At 46.9% G+C, this 17,562-nt stretch overlaps 1 protein-coding gene across 4 annotated transcripts in view; it reads right to left on the bottom strand.

Moving 5' to 3' along the window:
• PAK4 (p21 (RAC1) activated kinase 4) overlaps positions 1-17,562 on the bottom strand; it is an 81,826-nt gene that overhangs the window by 41,531 nt on the left and 22,733 nt on the right. Inside the window, exon 1 of one of the 4 annotated variants that reach the window (XM_081868965.1) lies at positions 7,445-7,658. The exons of the other annotated variants lie outside the window; for them this stretch is intronic. The gene's annotated coding sequence lies outside the window, so the exon portion shown is untranslated. Of the gene's footprint in view, positions 1-7,444; positions 7,659-17,562 lie in introns of those variants that run through there. 4 annotated transcript variants of the gene reach the window in all.

The raw sequence follows: 17,562 nt of genomic DNA, 5'->3' as shown, positions 1-17,562 counted from the left end.
CATCCTGAAGCAAAGTTCTTAATCCGAGGTACTATTTCTGGGTTAGCGGAGTCTGTAACCTGAAGCGTATGTAACCTGAAGCGTATGTAACCCGAGGTACCACTGTAAGTAATGCTCAATGAGGTCCTTCCTATTTTTGATTCAAATGAAGAAGCAAGTCTGGTCAGAAAAAGGAAGCTAGAAGATCCCCTATTGAAAAGGTAGCTGTTGTTGTTGCATTTCTATCCCACCTTTTTCTCCTTGGAGCTCAAGTACTGGTACTTCTGCCATTACAGTGGTACCTCGGTTTACGAATTTAATCCACTCTGGAAGTCCATTCTTAAACCAAAACCGTTCTTAAACCAAGGCAAGCTTTCCCTAATGAGGCCTCCGGCCGCCGGTGCCCTTCCACCGTGCGGATTCCGTTCTTAGACCAAGGTAAAGTTCGCAAACCGGGACACCGCTTCCAGTTTTGCAGAGTTCATAAACCGAATCGTTCGTAAACAGGACTGCTCTTAAACCGAGCTACCACTTTACTTGGTGCCTGGTGAATATGGGTTAGCCAATAACGATCCTCCCAGAATATAAGGTAAAAATAATTAATTTGGAATATTTTTACACCACCTCACTCATCTTACTTGTTGCATTTTATTATTCTAATACTTAAAGAGATATTTTTGACATACTGTAAAACAATTTTCTTGCTGTGCAATGAGAACATATTGTTGTTGTTGGCATCCATCTGTCTTGAGAGACAACGGAGTGCGCCTCTGGGGGTGAAGTCAAACTGCTGCGTTAGCAGCACCGAAATGACTTCCCCAGGGTGCAAGCCTGGGCAGTGTGTCTGGAGGTCCTGGTTTGCCCAGATGACAAGACCCCCCCCCCCCAGCCTCGCTCGTGGGGTCCAAAGGAAAGCAGAGCAGTGGATCTGGCATCAGTTTGGCTGCAGGAGTTGCCGGAAGAAGGAGTACAAGGCGCCATTCCAACTGTCTTTTGAGGAAATCCAGCAAAATGTTAACACTACACAGCAGGGACAAAAAGACTTCATTAAATGGTCAAAAAACCCCCTCCCCTTTCCAGGTTTTGCACCCTCTCGAAAAGGGCCGGCCTCACTGGGGAGGTCAATCTGCAGCCTCAGATCAATTACAGTGGTACCTCAGGTTAAGAACTTACCGTATTTTTCGCCCTATAGGATGCACTTTTCCCCCTCCAAAAATGAAGGGGAAATCTGTGTGCGTCCTATGGGGCGAATGCAGGCTTTCGCTGAAGCTTGGAGAGCGAGAGGGGTCGGTGTGCACCGACCCCTCTAGCTCTCCAGGCTTCAGGAAGCTATCAGCAAGCCTGGGGAGCTCGCAGGAGTTCCCGCAGGGCTCCCTAGGCTACGGATGGCAGCCTGCTGCCCGGAGCGCGGGGCGCACTGAAGCAGAGCGCCCCGCGCTTCGGGCAGATATCCGCAGCCTAGGGAGCCCTGCAGGAGTTCCCACAGGGCTCCCTAGGCTGCAGATAGCAGCCTGCTGCCCGGAGCGCAGGGGGAGGGATAATTTTTTTCTCTTTATTTCCCCCCACCCCCCAAAAAACTAGGTGCGTCCTATGGGCCGGTGCGTCCTATAGGGCGAAAAATACGGTAATTCGTTCTGGAGGTCCATTCTTAACCTGAAACTGTTCTTAACCTGAGGTACCACTTTAGCTAATGGGGCCTCCCGCTGCTGCCGCACCGCGCCATTTCTGTTCTCATCCTGAAGCAAAGGTCTTAACCCGAGGTACTATTTCAGGGTTAGCAGAGTATGTAACCTGAAGCGTCTGTAACCTGAAGCATCTGTAACCTGAGGTACCGCTGTACAACCCCCCCGTTGCATGTAAATCCGTAAGTATCAGCAGCCATTCAACCCCCCGCCCCCCCTTGCTACAGAGGAAGCCATGCAAACTGTACCGAAGTGAAGAACTTTAACTCCCAGAATAACTTCAGCAGCAATCTTCATGGCTGGGCAGTTTTTAATGGGATGCACAAAACCGTCCCAATACATTTAAGCAACTAAAGACCAATTGCCACCCAGTTTCCAGAGATTTGGGGGGGGGGCGACGTTAAGTTCAGAGCTAACTCTTTTTTCACTTTTGCCACCTCTGCAAAGGGACCTATATGTTTGCTGAAGGAGAAAGGTCAAATTACTCTCCAAGGGCCTACCCCCCCACTCACTAGCCACATCCACCAACCTTAACCTAGGTCAAATTCCCTTTATCTCCCTGCCTTGTTTAATTAGTCAGCCATAAACCAACACTTTTTCACGGCCCTGGATAAGCACGCCTACATCCACTAGCACACACCAGAACACACCCAGCAGTTAAGATCTTGCCACTGGCTGAAAATATAACCACCACCTTAAAAAACAACAACAGACAGACAGAGAGAGGGAAACTAGAAGAGACTGACAAAACTAGTTTCTTCGGGATCAGATATAAACTGGTTCTGTGGTGCAGCTTTTTAAAAAGAAGTTGGAACGCTGCGTATTTGTACGGCTGAGTTACAACAACAGCGTCAACACACAGGCATTGTGCGAAAAAGATTCTAAGACCATCTGCGGAGATAAACCCCTACTGGGCATGCAACCATAATATTTTAGAAACATTTGTGGGCCCCTTAAATTAACCTGCTCGCAACACCTTAGGGAACTGCTTTAGAGCAAGGAGGAACATGGGGCCCCTTGGATCTGTGCGTCCCTGTCTACAAGAACCAGCAGTGGCTTTCCAGGGATTAGGTGGGATATTTCACAGTTCTATGGAGACTGATTATGGGACCAAAAAGCATATAGTCTACACCTAGAGATGTGAAAACCCTCTTCTGGGATAAGTGAAATGCTATTATTATTATTATTAGTAGTAGTAGTAGTATACTGTCCTATATCCGCAGGTTTCAGGGTGGCTCGCAAGATAAAATCACAATATAAAAACACAAAAGACAAAATCAAGATAAAAACAAAAAGGGCACTGGATGTCAATCAGCCAAAGGCCTGGTTAAAGAGGAATATTTTTGCCTGGTAAACAAGGTTTTACTCATTGAAAAAAACGTGTTGCCCAAAGACTTTTATGCAAGAATCTACAACATCAGCATGCAAATTCCTGTGTCTACTATGTAAACATAAATGAAATTCAAGATCCATTTCTAGATCCAGAGATGCTGCCATCTTCACAAGAAAAAAATTGCCACAGTTGTTATATTAATAAATAGACACAAGAAATGAATAGAGTGCTTACTTTTTAACCATTTACACTTTGAATTGATTCAGGCACGAGCATCTGAAAAGAACTGTAAAGGTAAAGGGACCCCTGACCGTTAGGTCCAGTCGTGACCGACTCTGGGGTTGTGGCGCTCATCTCGCTTTACTGGCCGAGGGAGCCGGCGTACAGCTTCCGGGTCATGTGGCCAGCATGACTAAGCCGCTTCTGGTGAAACCAGAGCAGCGCATGGAAACACCGTTTACCTTCCTGCCAGAGCGGTACCTATTTATCTACCTGCACTTTGACGTGCTTCCGAACTGCTAGGTTGGCAGAAGTAGGGACCAAGCAACGGGAGCTCACCCTGTTGCGGGGATTCGAACTGCCGACCTTCTGATCGGCAAGCCCTAGGCTCTGTGGTTTAACCTACAGCACCACCCGCGTCCCGTTTGAAAAGAACTGTAGTAGATCTCAATTCACTTTTGACCCCCCTCCATCTGAAATGCCATGCCTGGTCTTGCACTGAATGTAGTATTGCCACTCCAAGTTCGGCTGATGAAATATGATGTTTACAATCCATGAAACTTGAGTTCTTTGAATGGTTTAGAGGTGGCACTGGAGGACAGAAGGGCTCAGTGCCTTTAACAGATATGTGGCAGGCAGAAATTAAACAGGGCAAGCCTTTTCTAGTATGAAACAATTATAGGGAAAGTGGTCACTGGCTGACATTCTGTTGAGTTGTGTGACTCCAGGTTTATTTTGGGGCACTCCACCCCACCTGCAAACGAGGGTACAAAATTGCACATGACATAAAGTCTTCTTTAGCGAGTACAGCAGAGGGCCCAATCCACATACAGTATGTGGGGCCCCCCAAAATCCTGTTTGCAGCGAAGTGAAAGGGGAAGCTTCAGTTACTGGGTTGCTGTTGGTCAGGTTTCCACAGGAAAGCCTAAGGCAACAATGGGTTTTCCAAAAAAATCTGAAATTGAAAAATTGATGGAAAGATTTCTTGGGCAAATCTGCATAGGGTAATTTTCCAATGCCCTAGAGCAATGATTTCCAGTTGGTGGTCTGTGAACCCTAGAGGTCTGCGTAACCCACCCAGGGGGGTCCATGGCACCATTCACACAACAAATACCACAATAGAGGTATCAACATTTTCAAAAGTAGGGGGTCCATAGCTTGGCTTTTCAAAAACAGGAGACTACAGTACTTAGCTAACTGGGAACCACTGCCCGATAGTTATCTAATTCAGCATGCTTATTCTCCTTGTAATATTTTTTTTAAAAAAGAGGCTACAAATTTAAAAACTGTTAGGCTTGCCATTTGGCATTCCACCATTGCTAATTATTTTATGAAATGGAAATTCTCCCACAGAAACCTTTCTGCCCCACATCCCAGACAACCCTCAGATAGCAACTTGCACCTGCCTTCCGCTTGCAGCCTGAGGAGTTCACTAGCTGTTCCGCTTCCAGCACAAGACTCTTCTTCCACAGTGAAGTGACTTTGTGCAGCTGTGATGCTATGCCACCCCAAAGTGGCAGCAGCGTGCAAAATTCTCAGGGCAGTTCAACACAGCGGACAAAATGGTACAAGGCAGAAGTTGCTCGGCTCTAGCTTCTGAGCACATTCCTGCTATCCAATCCCCACACCTATTTCCAGCTCAAGCACAGCAAATACAAGAATACTAGTCACTGTAGTCGATGCACGGGTAACCTCGAGGCTAGATTACGGCAATGTGCTCCATGTGGGGCTGCCCTAGGGTCTGGTTTGGAAACTCCATCTCTCGTTCTCTGAGGCCAAACTGCTGATGGGGACACCAGGTCGAGAACATGTGGTCATTAAAGCATCTGAAACTGTCTGCCCATCTACTACAAGGCCAGGTTGAAGGTTCTTGTATTAATCTGCAAAGCTATTAATACAAGCCATAAATTTGATTTTAATTAATTTTTATAATGAAATGTTTTTAGAATCGTTGGATTATTTTGATTGTTGTTAGCCGCCCTGAGCCCAGCTTCTGCTGGGGAGGGCGGGATATGAATAAAATTTATTATTATTTATTATTATTATTATTCCTGGGTATCTCAGAGAGCACCCGAACCCTTATATCCCAGCTCAATCACAAAGGTAATCTGCAGGAGCCACCAGCCATCTCCCCAGCCACTCTGGGGCAGCTTACAGCACATAAAAAATCATAAAACATCAGACATTAAAAATTTCCTGATACAGGGCTGCCTTCAGATGTCTTCTAAAAGTCAGATAGTTGTTTCCTCCTTGACATCTGATGCGATGGCGTTCCACAAGGTGGGCACCACCACCAAGAAGGCCCTCTGCCTGGTTCCCTGCAACCTCACTTCTCACAGGGAGGGAACTGCCAGAAGGCCCTTGGAGCTGGACCTCAGTGTCCAGGATGAAGATGGGAGTGGAGATGCCAACCTTCAGGTATACTGGGCCGAGGCCGTTTAGGGCTTTAAAGGTCAGCACCAACACTTTTAATTGTGCTCGGAAATGTACTGGGTACGTAACAATGAACAGGTGCCAAACGCAAATACAGTATTAGGTAAGCTTGGATGTTTCAACATGTTTAGATTTGTTTAGTAAACACAAGTAAAACAAACATGCTAAATTAGATCACACATGGGCATCAGGAAAAAAAATTCCAATAAAAATTTCCCAGAAATACCCACAGCTACCAAGCATCAGCAGGCAGCTGCCTACCGGAAAGGGCCTGCTTGCAACACTACCCTGCCATTAGCACCCTGCTCAGCCAGTCGCCTTTTCTGGGCTCAATAGTGGAATTTTCATTCTTAGCAGAGGCCTATTCAAGAGCAGCAGCGTTTATGCACCACACTGCTGCAGGCAAAGCATGGGGGGAAGGGAGAAAGCAAGAGAACGCTCAGCCCTTGGTAGGCAGGGAATGAAAGCTGCAAATTGCATATAAATAGCTGCATGCAACAATTCTCATCTTGAGGTCTGCAAAGCCAGGACTGTGCTATGAGCCTTGGGAATGCCTCTCCTAGTGGGGAACCCAACAACCTGGAGCCAGGGATCCCCACTTTCTTAGGAACTCTCTGCCAAAGCTGAAGGGCGAGTTCTTGCTACTACAAACATGTGTGTAGTTCCAAAGCCCTCTGTGGTCCCCAATTTCTCTCTCTCCCACCCCTCTTCTTGCTACATCCTCTCACCTAAGACATTCAGGAGTCCAGCCTCACCACTCCAAGTCGCCTGAAGGTCTGCTTTTCCTTTGGCTGCCCCCATGCCACAAGCTCCCTCACAGAATACTTCCCCATTGCTTCCCCTCTTTCTTCCCTGATTCCTCCTCAATACCCACCTTTTGCACAAAGCTCTTGGCAGAACCCCTCCATCTCCATACCCCACAGTAACTAGAACTTACACAGAACTGAAAAAAACGTACACGCTCCCTTCTGGCCCCAACTCCATTTCCCTCCCCTTTCTCCGTTTAATTGTAAACTCCTTGGAGCAACCCCACACTTGAGTTTTGCAATGCTGATAAATTGAGTCTGGTCATGAGCAAACTGGGCCAAGGGATAGGTTTATACCCAAAGGCACTTTGAAGTTTGCATTATTATTCTTGGGGCCTTTAATCCCCACAGCCCTTTCCTAGGCCCACAGGCTTAGAGGTACAGGAGCAGTTCACCAACTCTTATCACGGAGCCTCACCCATTTGGCCACAGCCTCCCCGCCTCCCCAGCCTTACAGGCCGCAGTCGACTGGGCGGCGCAGACGTCCAACTCAGGATTATTTGACCGTGAAGGTAGGCTACATTTTGACTGTCAACTGCCGCTCCTGCCCTCAACCTCTAGGCAACCATTTCAGAAATGGGTGGGCAACTCTGTTGTTAAACATGCAATAAGCCATTTCAGAGAGAGAGAGAGAGAGAGAGAGACAGAGGGAGAGAGAGAGAGAGGAGTAAACCTGCAACACTAGATTTCCATTCTAAAAAGTTTTCTCCCAAAGCTTTTTTGCAAAAGAGAAAATTCCACACAAAACTGAAATTAAATGCACAAAGAAAGAGCCCACCCTGAAAATAGAGCCTCTCCCTTTTCGCCGTGGTGTGTGAATTGAGCAGCTTCCACCAGAAGCCAATGCCCTGCTTGAACACACTGTTTTTTTGGGGGGTGAGGGGAGAGCCTGCCTGGCGCCCCCCTCGCTCGCCCAGCATGGACAGGGATCCCACCCTTCCTGAAAGCGCCCCGTGGGGGAGGGGGAGCAACTGGCCAGCAAGTTCACTTACCTCCACCATCGCTGTACTTCCTGAAAAGTCAGCCGCAGGGTGCTGGAGAGGAATAAATCACACGGCAGAGGAGAGGGTGGGCGGGCAGGGGGTGGGGGAGAGAACGATTCTCCTCCGGAAGAGGAGATTGGGTTTTTCTTCTCTGCCCAGGAGAGGAGAGTCAGTTGGTTGGCTTCCCTGACTAGGAGACACTTGATCCAGGCAGAGACGCGCACACTCCTTCTTCGCTGGCTAGGCTGCTACACACAAGTTTCCGGACGTTGCAAGGCCAGAAGCTCCACCCCTCCCTTCCCAGCACTCTGAACTGGGTGAAAGGAGGGGGAAAGCAGCAGCACTGCCCTCACTGGAGGAGTGAGGCAGCGACACCCAAAGAGGAAGAGGAGGAAGATGTGAAAAGGCGAAGGAAACTTTGGGGCTAGCCTGGTGCTGTTTTGGGCCTCTGGATGAATTCAAAGGGAAGGGGCCAAGATTATTTGTGGGGAAGGGTCCCCCTTAACAGCAGAATCATTTGTAAAATGAGCTTTGAAAGCCTCTTGCTTTTAAGGGCGTGGGGTAGCGACCCAGGAAGGGAAATATGAAGAGAAAACATTCTGTACATGCTCAGAAGTAATAATAATAATAATAATAATAATAATAATACAGTAATAATAATCCATTATTTATATCCCACCCATCTGGCTGTGTCTCTCCAGCCATTCTGGGCGGCCTCCAACAAAGCATTAAAATACAGTGGTCTGTTAAACATTAAAAGCTTCCCTAAAGAGGGCTGCCTTCAGATGTCTTCTAAAAGTCTGGTAGTTGTTCTTCTCTTTGACATCTGATGGGAGGGTGTTCCACAGGGCGGGTGCCACTACCGAGAAGGCCCTCTGCCTGGTTCCCTGTAACTTTGCTTCTTGCAGGGAGGGAACCGCCAGAAGGCCCTCGGCGCTGGACCTCAGTATCCGGGCAGAATGATGGGCGTAGAGACGTTCCTTCAGGTATACTACAAGTACAAACTTTAAGATTTAGGGTGTAAAGTTGCTTTCAGTTCACCCTTCTGGGGGAAAAGAGACTAATGAATAAAAATGATGTGCCCAGAGCCCGAGCCCAACATTTGGGTCTAGTACGATGGAACGCCAGTGAGGTTTGACTCAGATTAGGCTCCGTTGCAGAGTGGGAAAGGTGGGTGCCCTCACACCCTGGGATTTGAATACTTCACAGCCTAGGACCCTCGTACCTATGGGACCGCCTCTCCTTGTATGCCCCACGGAGAGCCTCAAGGTCCATAAATAGCAACACCCTGGAGGTCCTGGGCCCTAAGGAAGTTAGATTAGCCTCAACCAGAGGCAACACTGGCTCCAGCCTGGTGGAACACTCTGTCTCATGAGACCAGTGCCCTGCGGGATCTGATTTCTTTCTGCAGGGCCTGCAAGACAGAGTTGTTCCGCCTGGCCTTTGGCTTAGAATCAGTTTGATTCCCTCCCCCTCTTTCTTTTTTCCTTTCTCCTGTGAAGAGGCTGCATCTTAATGTTTTAATGTTGTATTTTAATCTTATTTTTTAAATTAATCAACTTGTTTTTATTATTGGTTGTTAGCCGCCCTGAGCCCGGTCTTGGCTGGGGAGGGCGGGGTATAAATGAAAGTATTATTATTATTATTATTATTATTATTATTATTATTATTATTATTATCTGTGGGAGAGACTGGGATGTGCTGATGTGCAAACAGGAAATGCAGATGTGCAAATGGCAGAGCTGTTCCCAAACGACACGCTCGGGCTCAGTCTTTCTCCCCTATCTCACCCCTTACTATGGCGCTTGAAATGTCAAAATGCCGTTCACTGGACTGAGCACACATTTCGCACTCAATGCCCGTTACCAAACAAGGTGGGAAAGACACAGCTATCTAGAAAATCACCCGTCCTCACCAGGGACAGGGAAGTTTTTAATATGTGACATTTTAGTGTATTTTTTATCTCTGTTGGAAGCCGCCCAGAGTGGCTGGGGAAACCCAGCCAGATGGGCGGGGTACAATTAATAAATTATTATTATTATTATTATTATTATTAATTGCCGCATCAATAATCCCTAGATTACAGGGGCAGAACATCCAGGACCCTGCCAACTATACCGTCACTTGATCTTTGTACACCTTTCTATGAACGTGGAGCTTCAATCAAGAGGCATTTCCTTTTTCCTCCTGCTGTTATCTCCAGGGGCGAGTTGGCACCTTTCCCCAGGACACAAAAGCGCCTGCCTGTTTCTACTCTTTGCTCCCCACCATCTTAAAACATAATCTCCCTCCTCCTTTACTTATATTAATTCAAATGGACACAGATCTACAGCAACCTCCCACATCTTGGGAAGCTGGTAACCTCTGCTCTGGGACACAGATCCAACAGAACGGGGACTTTGGACCCTCCCAGCCTCTCACAGTTTCACTTGGCTGGGTTACCAATACTAGGACTGAAAGTTATCAGAGGCAAGGAAAGGAGCGGCCTGAACTTCGTGGAATCGAAGAAACCAAAGCCAAGGGAAAATATGCCAGTCAGTGTACACACACACACACACACACACACACAGAGAGAGAGAGAGAGAGAGAGAGAGAGAGAGAGAGAGAGAAAATATATAGGAAATCCTACATTTCAAGTTACAAGTTTCCAATTTTAAGCTTGTAACTGTTTTCAGAGATACAATATTAAAGAACCCACCTCAACTTTTTGGCTTCCGGCCACTTAGGAAGCAATTAACACAAGCCACAGAAAATCGGAATGGGTTCTATCTATAGCAAGGAGATTTGGCATTATCACTGAGAGATATGAAACCTGAGATTCAGAAGCCAGGTAGAGTAAGTGAGCTTTTATTTTATTTTTTAAAATGGAACCCCTGGGCTATGTCCAGGGCAATGGGTTTTAAGTACAGTGGTACCTTGGGTTAAGTACTTAATTCGTTCCGGAGGTCCGTTCTTAACATGAAACTGTTCTTAACCTGAAGCACCACTTTAGCTAATGGGGCCTCCTGCTGCCACCGCACCGCCAGAGCACGATTTCTGTTCTCATCCTGAAGCAAAGGTCTTAACCCGAGGTACTATTTCTGGGTACTATTTCTGTAACCTGAAGCATATGTAACCTGAAGCGTCTGTAACCTGAGGTACCATTGTAGGCAGAAACATTCATCTTTAGCAAAGGAATCATTCTTTCTAGCACTACTTTGCCAGTGCCTTTAAAGAGTTTGAGATATCTCCTGCGGAGGACAGTAACACGGTCTCTAGGCTCAAAGGAACGCGAAACGTGTACTGCGATCTGTTCACCATCTGGCTGACGGCTCTTCCCTGGGGGGTGTCCTCTCTTATATACCCCTACTGGGGAGAAAGGGCAAGTTCTTGGCCTGCTGAGGAACCAACACCAGAACTTTCTGCCCGTGTTAGAAATGCACAGGCACTTTTTAACCACACAGAACAAATGAGGTTTTATGGTACAAACAACTTATCCAGATTTCCTAAGAGGCACAAATTCCCCTAAGCCCCAGCCTGTGCCTTGAGATGTATCAGGGTTTCAAAGGATTTCCCTGCTCGGCTTCCTCCACCCCACCACCCCCGGTAATGACTCCAGGCTCCTATGATTTCCTTGTTATTGTTTCTCCTGGCAGCTCTTCCATCTGCCAGATTCTGGTTGTGTTCGAGCCTGTTGGCATGCCATGATCTTGCAGGAGAGAAAGGGGTTAACTGAAAGAGGGACTGGAGCCAGAAGGAACTTGAGGGAGAAAAGCACACAGAGGTTTCCGCCCGCAGCCAATGAGGCGGCAGCGTTTGAAACAAGGACGGCCAATCAGGTGCCGCATCTGGTGGTTCAACATCAAAAGGGAAAGAGGGGGCTTCAGGGGAAAGGACAACATAGTGGTAAATCCTAAGATGCCCATCTAGGAACATCCTTGCACCACAGAGGAGTGAAATCAAAAGAAGATAGCACTCAGGTGTTTCCTATCTTCAAGAATGCCATTTATTCCTTGCAGAACCAAGGCCTCATCCCCTCCATGTGCAATTCAGGAGGCGAGTCCACGAGCTGCTTAGATAGCAACATAAGCTCAAAACACTGGTTTAGATCTCCAGATGGCTATAATAAATAAATAATAATAATAATAATAATAATAATAATAATAATAATAATAGATGGGTGTGGGTGTCTGTCCATCCGTCCGTCTGTCCTGTCCGTCTGCCCTTGTCTCTGGGTCAGCTATGCCCTTTAGCCAGAGTTGTCTGGGTCCTTGACTTAATAATAATAATAATAATAATAATAATAATAATAATAATAATAATTATTATTATTATTATTATTTATTATTTGTACCCCGCCCATCTGGCTCGGGTTCCCCAGCCACTCTGGGCGGCTTCCAACAAAGACCAAAATACACTAAAATGTCACACATTAAAAACTTCCTTTATACTTCTATACTCCCCTTAATTCCGCACAAAGTGGCAGAAACTGTTTAGGGCTTTAAAGGTGAACAACATCACCTTGATTTGTTCACAGAATGCACAATGTTAAAATTCTCTCTCTGCGTGTGTGTCCACCCACCCACCCTACCCCACCCTTCATCAATAGCTCTCAGGGTGCTTTGCAAGATAAATGCAATTTTTAAAAAATTTCTCAGCAAGCATTACAACCACCCCATAAAGGGAGTCCGCATCCCCTGCAGTGTGTGTCTGACCAGTATTCCAGCTCTGACCTGAATCAAGAAGTGGGTACAACAGGTCTCTGTCTGGAAAGAGCAAGTCTGAGCCAAGGAATATCCAAGCGATTCCAGTTTTGCGCCATTGCACAGCAGAGGAAATGCACAACCTCAAAAGCATCTGCAAGGACGAGCCATTCAGGTAAGTGGCCAATTAACAGCTGTTGGAATCCAGGCATGGGCAAGGAGTTCCCCCAGCTAATTTTTAATTGCCCCATAGAAAGTATACCGGCAAGGGAGACTTAAGGGACACACCCATCATCTTCATAACCAGGATCTTCCTTGTCAAAGCTAAACACTACATCACACTGGCTCAACCCTATCCGGTCACTGGTATCCAAGCAACCAGCCTAATTTGGCTCAGTGGCTTCCGTCCCGTTCATCGGGACAATTCTGAGTGGAGCAATTTACCTGTGGAGACTGACAAAGGCCCTTTTCTTAGCCACTAACCCTGCTCCATTTCCACTGAGTGGGCAGCCACAAGGGCTGGCTTACGAAGCAGGCTGAAACGGCCAACTCTAAACAGGTACGTTAACCTTTTGCACTCTCAAAACACAGGTGCTTTGTCAGCTGAAACTTTAAGGGGCGTTGGGTCGGCATTCTGATCTTCCAACTCAGGCCTCCAAACTGCAAGCAACACGATGACTCAACTTCTAGTCATCAACACTGCGAGGGGCTGAAACCAGCAGGTTTCCTGGTCCTCTTCCTGACAGGTGCAAGTCTCAGGCAGCTCACCGGCCAACTCACCAGGGCTGAGTCAACTAGCTTCTGCATAGCACAGAGGTTTGCAACCTTTTTGAGTCCACGGCTCCCTTAACCAACTACCACATTTTTCGCTCTATAAGATGCACCAGACCAGAAGACGCACCTAGTTTTTGGAGGAGGAAAACAAGAAAAAAAAAATTTTGAATCTCAGAAGCCAGAACAGCAAAAGGGATCGCTGTGCAGTGAAAGCAGCAATCCCTCTTGCTGTTCTGGCTTCTGGGATAGCAGCGCAGCCTGCATTCGCTCCATAAGACGCACACACATTTCCATTTACCGTATTTTTCACCCTCTAGGACGCACTTTTTCGCCTCCAAAAATGAAGGGGAAATGTGTGTGCGTCCTAGGGGGCGAATGCAGGCTTTCGCTGAAGCCTGGAGAGCGAAAGGCATCGGTGCACACCGACCCCTCTCGCTCTCCAGGCTTCAGGAAGCTATCCGCAAGCCTTGCAAGCCCGGCAGGAGTTCCCACGGGCTCACAAGGCTTGCGGGCAGCAGCCTGCAGCCCGAAGCATGGGGAGCCCTCCGGAGGGCTCCCCGTGCTTCCGGCAGGTGTCCACAAGCCTTGTGAGCCCGCGGGAACTCTGGAGCCCTCTGGAGGGCGCCCCATGCTTCGGGCAGGTGTGTGCAAGGCTTGGGGCGGCAGCCGCGGCTGGGGGGGGGGGATTTTCTTTTTTATTCATTCCCCCCCCCAAAAAAAAAGCCGAGGTGCGTCCTATGGGCCGGTGCGCCCTATAGGACGAAAAATACAGTACTTTTGGGGAGGGAAAAAGTGAGTCTTATAGAGCAAAAAATACGGTACATTCTTTCTGCGGAGCCTAGTTACATCACCCCTTGCCTACAGAGCTGGCAGTCTCTCACCCTTTTTCAAAAGCCCTCCCATGCGGAGTGTTCCCTCAGCCTCCATCCCTCTCCCCTTGGGAGTCTCTGAGCTTGCACCCCCCCCCCCCCGCCCACTCAAAGAGAGGTGTCTCCCAGAGGCACCATTCGCCTGCGGAGCTTATAGCCAGCGCTGCTGCAATAAGCAGATGTGCAAGCCTTTGGGAGGCAGAGACGTGAGGGAGCGAAGGAAAGAGGGACAGTTGCCAGTGTTGCCCACAGCACCCCTGACCATCATTCAAGGCACCCCAGGGTGCCACGGCACACTGGCTGAAAACCACTGGCACAGCACTTCCTGATCCTTCCCTAAATCCTCTGATCCAAACTCTCCTGCAAACTCCTACAGCCCTACTCCTTCTCCAAAAGGACCAATAAAAAATGCCATTTACATGACACACAATTCCAAATGAGGCGAAATCCAAATTTAACCTAATGTTAGGAGTTTGGTGAAGTAGGCTGCATGCCAGACCCCCTCTAATCCCTGGATCCCCCAAGTGCTGAAAGCTAATCAAGCCTTCTAATTCCGAAAAGAGCCAGGATGGCTTCCCGGTGAGGTGATGGGGGGTTAAGGGGCTCGATGTGAGACGGCAAATGGGCAGAGGCTTCTCCCTTAACCGACCAAGCCAGAGCTTTGGAGTAGAGTGTTTTGCAGTGACACGATCTAGAAGTAAAACAGCAAGCTAGACAGAGAGTCAGAGCAACGTTTGAGAGCAAGCTTTGATTTCTGCTTGAATCCAAGGCTGCAAGATGGGAGAAGCAAGGCTCCCCCTTGGTGTGTTAATGCTCTGAACCCCTCCATTGCAGGTCCAGGTAAAGACACCACAGTCCCTGCTGTACCTCATTTCCAAAAGGAAACATGAACCCTGGGTAAGTGCCTGGGACCCCAGCTCTTGTGCACTGCTCGGAGATTGGGATGGCGCACGATAATGAGCTTCGTGTTCTTGCCACGAATCAAGAAGCAACCGATTTGACCCCAAGGATTGCTCCAGCTCTGTTCCAAGTTGTGCAGTAGCTAATTCCCTACTGCACAAGAATCGCAGAAAAAGGCGAAAGATTTATACGATCTGAGGAGAAGCCAAAAGGACTCAATATGGAGTCCAAATGGCCAAAATATTGGGAAATTTTGGAACAAGAGGGAGACAAATTGAAATTGCAGAGCTTTGAGAAACTAAAAAACAAAGTGCGAGATTGGCTTCATTATTATCAGATAATGGAAGCTTATAAATTGGACAAGAAAATTGGATTCCAGGTGGAAAAATTTAAATTAGAAACAGAATTGTTAGAACCCAAAACCAAGATTTTGTCAAAGATGTATAACTTGCTGCTGAAATGGAACCCTCAGGATGAAACGGTGAAGTCTGTTATGATTAAATGGGCACAGGATGTTGGACATAACATTATGTTTGCTGACTGGGAACAGTTATGGACCACCGGTCTGAAATTTACGGCATGTAATGCCTTGAGAGAGAATATTATGAAAATGATTTATAGGTGGTACATGACCCCAGTCAAGCTTGCAAAATTTTATCACCTGCCCGATAATAAATGTCGGAAATGTAAAGAGACTGAAGATACATTCTTTCACCTTTGGTGGACGTGCCCAAGGATTAAGGCTTTCTGGGAAATGATCTATAATGAAATGAAAAAAGTGTTTAAGTACACTTTCCTGAAGAAGCCAGAGGCCTTTCTCCTGGGCATGGTCGGCCAATTGGTGTTAAAGAAGGATAGAAATTTTTTTATGTATGCGACAACAATATTGGAAGACACAAGATCTACCCACTCTGGAAGAATGGCAGATAGATGATCGACTATATGGGACTGGCAGAAATGACCGGCAGAATCCGAGACCAGGCAAAAGAGGCGACGGAAGAAGATTGGAAGAAGTTTAAAGATTACTTGCAGAAATATTGTAAAATTAAGGAATGTTAGAATGATATTGGACAGAAATTAAGTGGTTTTCAGCTGTAATGTATAAGAGATATGAAAAAAAAAGGTTTTGAAATAATTAAAAGAATTAGTGGTGAGGATTTGCTAAACAAACAAATTGAATTGGAATATAAGAAAGGGAGGTATGAGGAGGTCTGGAAGATAAGTCAAAAGAAAATAAGTAAATGGAAACTCTATGTGTTTTTAATTTGCTTTTATTTTTGTATTTTTGTATTTTTGTGTTTTTGTTTATTCTTTCCTTTTTGTTTCACAATGTATTACCTTTGAAAACTTTAATAAATATTTTATTAAAAAAAAAAAGAATCGCAGAAAAAGGCACAGGGGTCCTTAGCGATGGCAGAAAGGGCAAGAAGGAAGGATTTCGCTTTGGGCTCATTTGAGCTCACTGCACAGGCATTTGGAAGCTTACACAGTACCAAGGAAGGTCATTCCGGAAGGCCTCTTGTGTTTTAAAAGGGCTTCCACCCTTAGGTCTCTTTATACATTGGGCTTAATTAGAATGTTCTCACTGAAGACGGTTCTAATTAAACCCAAAACAATTAGGAGCTGTTAGCACCAGTCAGAGAAGCAAGTAGCCGAAAGATGCGTCATGCCACACAAGTGTGTTCCTCCAGTCAAATGAGGGGCATGTATCACGAAGCGCCGGCGTTAGCCATTCCTCTGAGAGAGGCACAGAGAAAGGACTTCAAAACCAAAGCACTTTTTGCCAACAAGAAACTGGAGTTTGCCTCTGAAGCAGGTTCTGTTCAAGGACAAGTCAAGGTCAGCTTCCAAGTTGTTGTTTTTTCAGAAAAAAACAAAACACAGTGACAATTCACCTCCCACAAGGTCATGCCAACCTGGACAAAACTCCTAACGGCAACGTAAGATTTTTCTAAGCGATAAAGCAATCACAAATGAAATCAAAGTCCCTTTTCATTTACGTATAATCAATCTTAGTCTCTCGACGGCTTCCGAGAGGAATTTGCCGTAATGATGATTTTAATGCAGTCAGGCAGCAGACCATACCGCTAAGCACTAATTGTGTTGGGGGTGCGCGCGAAATCTATCCTTTCACTGGACAACGCGGAGGTTGTGGGTTCTTTCTTTCCCCCTCCCGGCCTCCCGAGAAAGATTCTGTTCTCAGAGTGATACCAAGTCCCTAAGGGTCTCCACCAGCAGAAATGAGATTGAAACCAAGTCCTACCTTCCTCGCGGGATGGGCGTGAAATGGCGACTTTTGCATTTTCAGCGACTACTGCCTGCAATTGTGCTCATGTAGTGGATATAGAAGCCCCTTTAACTGGGGCAGGGCTGGTGCCCAGCAGCCATTTCTGCATCTCTTTGAGTTTGTATTATCTCATGAGCTTGTTTCCTTTTGCCTTATTTGTACGCTATTGCATCTTCGGCCTAGCGATAGTGATGTTTGCTCATTTTTCATGCTATTACGAGCCACTTTGAGCTCAACCTGGTATTTTGGAAAAGCTAAATACAAAACAGGAACAGTTAACGACAAACAGCAGAAACCATTCAACCCTGTCGAGTTGGGTCATGCAGCGAAAGCATTTCAGGACACAGAAAGATCACTGGCAGGGATGGAGGGAAGAACATTCAGAAAACAGACTTTTCCCCCTGCAGGTTGTTTGCAGGCCTCCTAAGCTTAATTTAGTCTCTCCAGCTGTTCCCCTACCAGCTTTGCTGTGCAAGAGCTCTCCATTTAGCTGGCCTCCTCTCGCTGCTTCAGCAGATAAATTGAAACACCTGCCTGAAAGCAATTCAGGCAGACGCGGCAGCAGCCTGGCCTGCTTGAACCCAAACCAGTGTTCGAAATTAGCCAGGTGCCGGG

This window comes from Podarcis erhardii, assembly GCF_964252035.2.
Source record: "Podarcis erhardii genome assembly, chromosome: 7".
NCBI classification, from domain to species: domain Eukaryota; kingdom Metazoa; phylum Chordata; class Lepidosauria; order Squamata; family Lacertidae; genus Podarcis; species Podarcis erhardii.
This window is presented reverse-complemented; position numbering and strand designations above follow the sequence as displayed.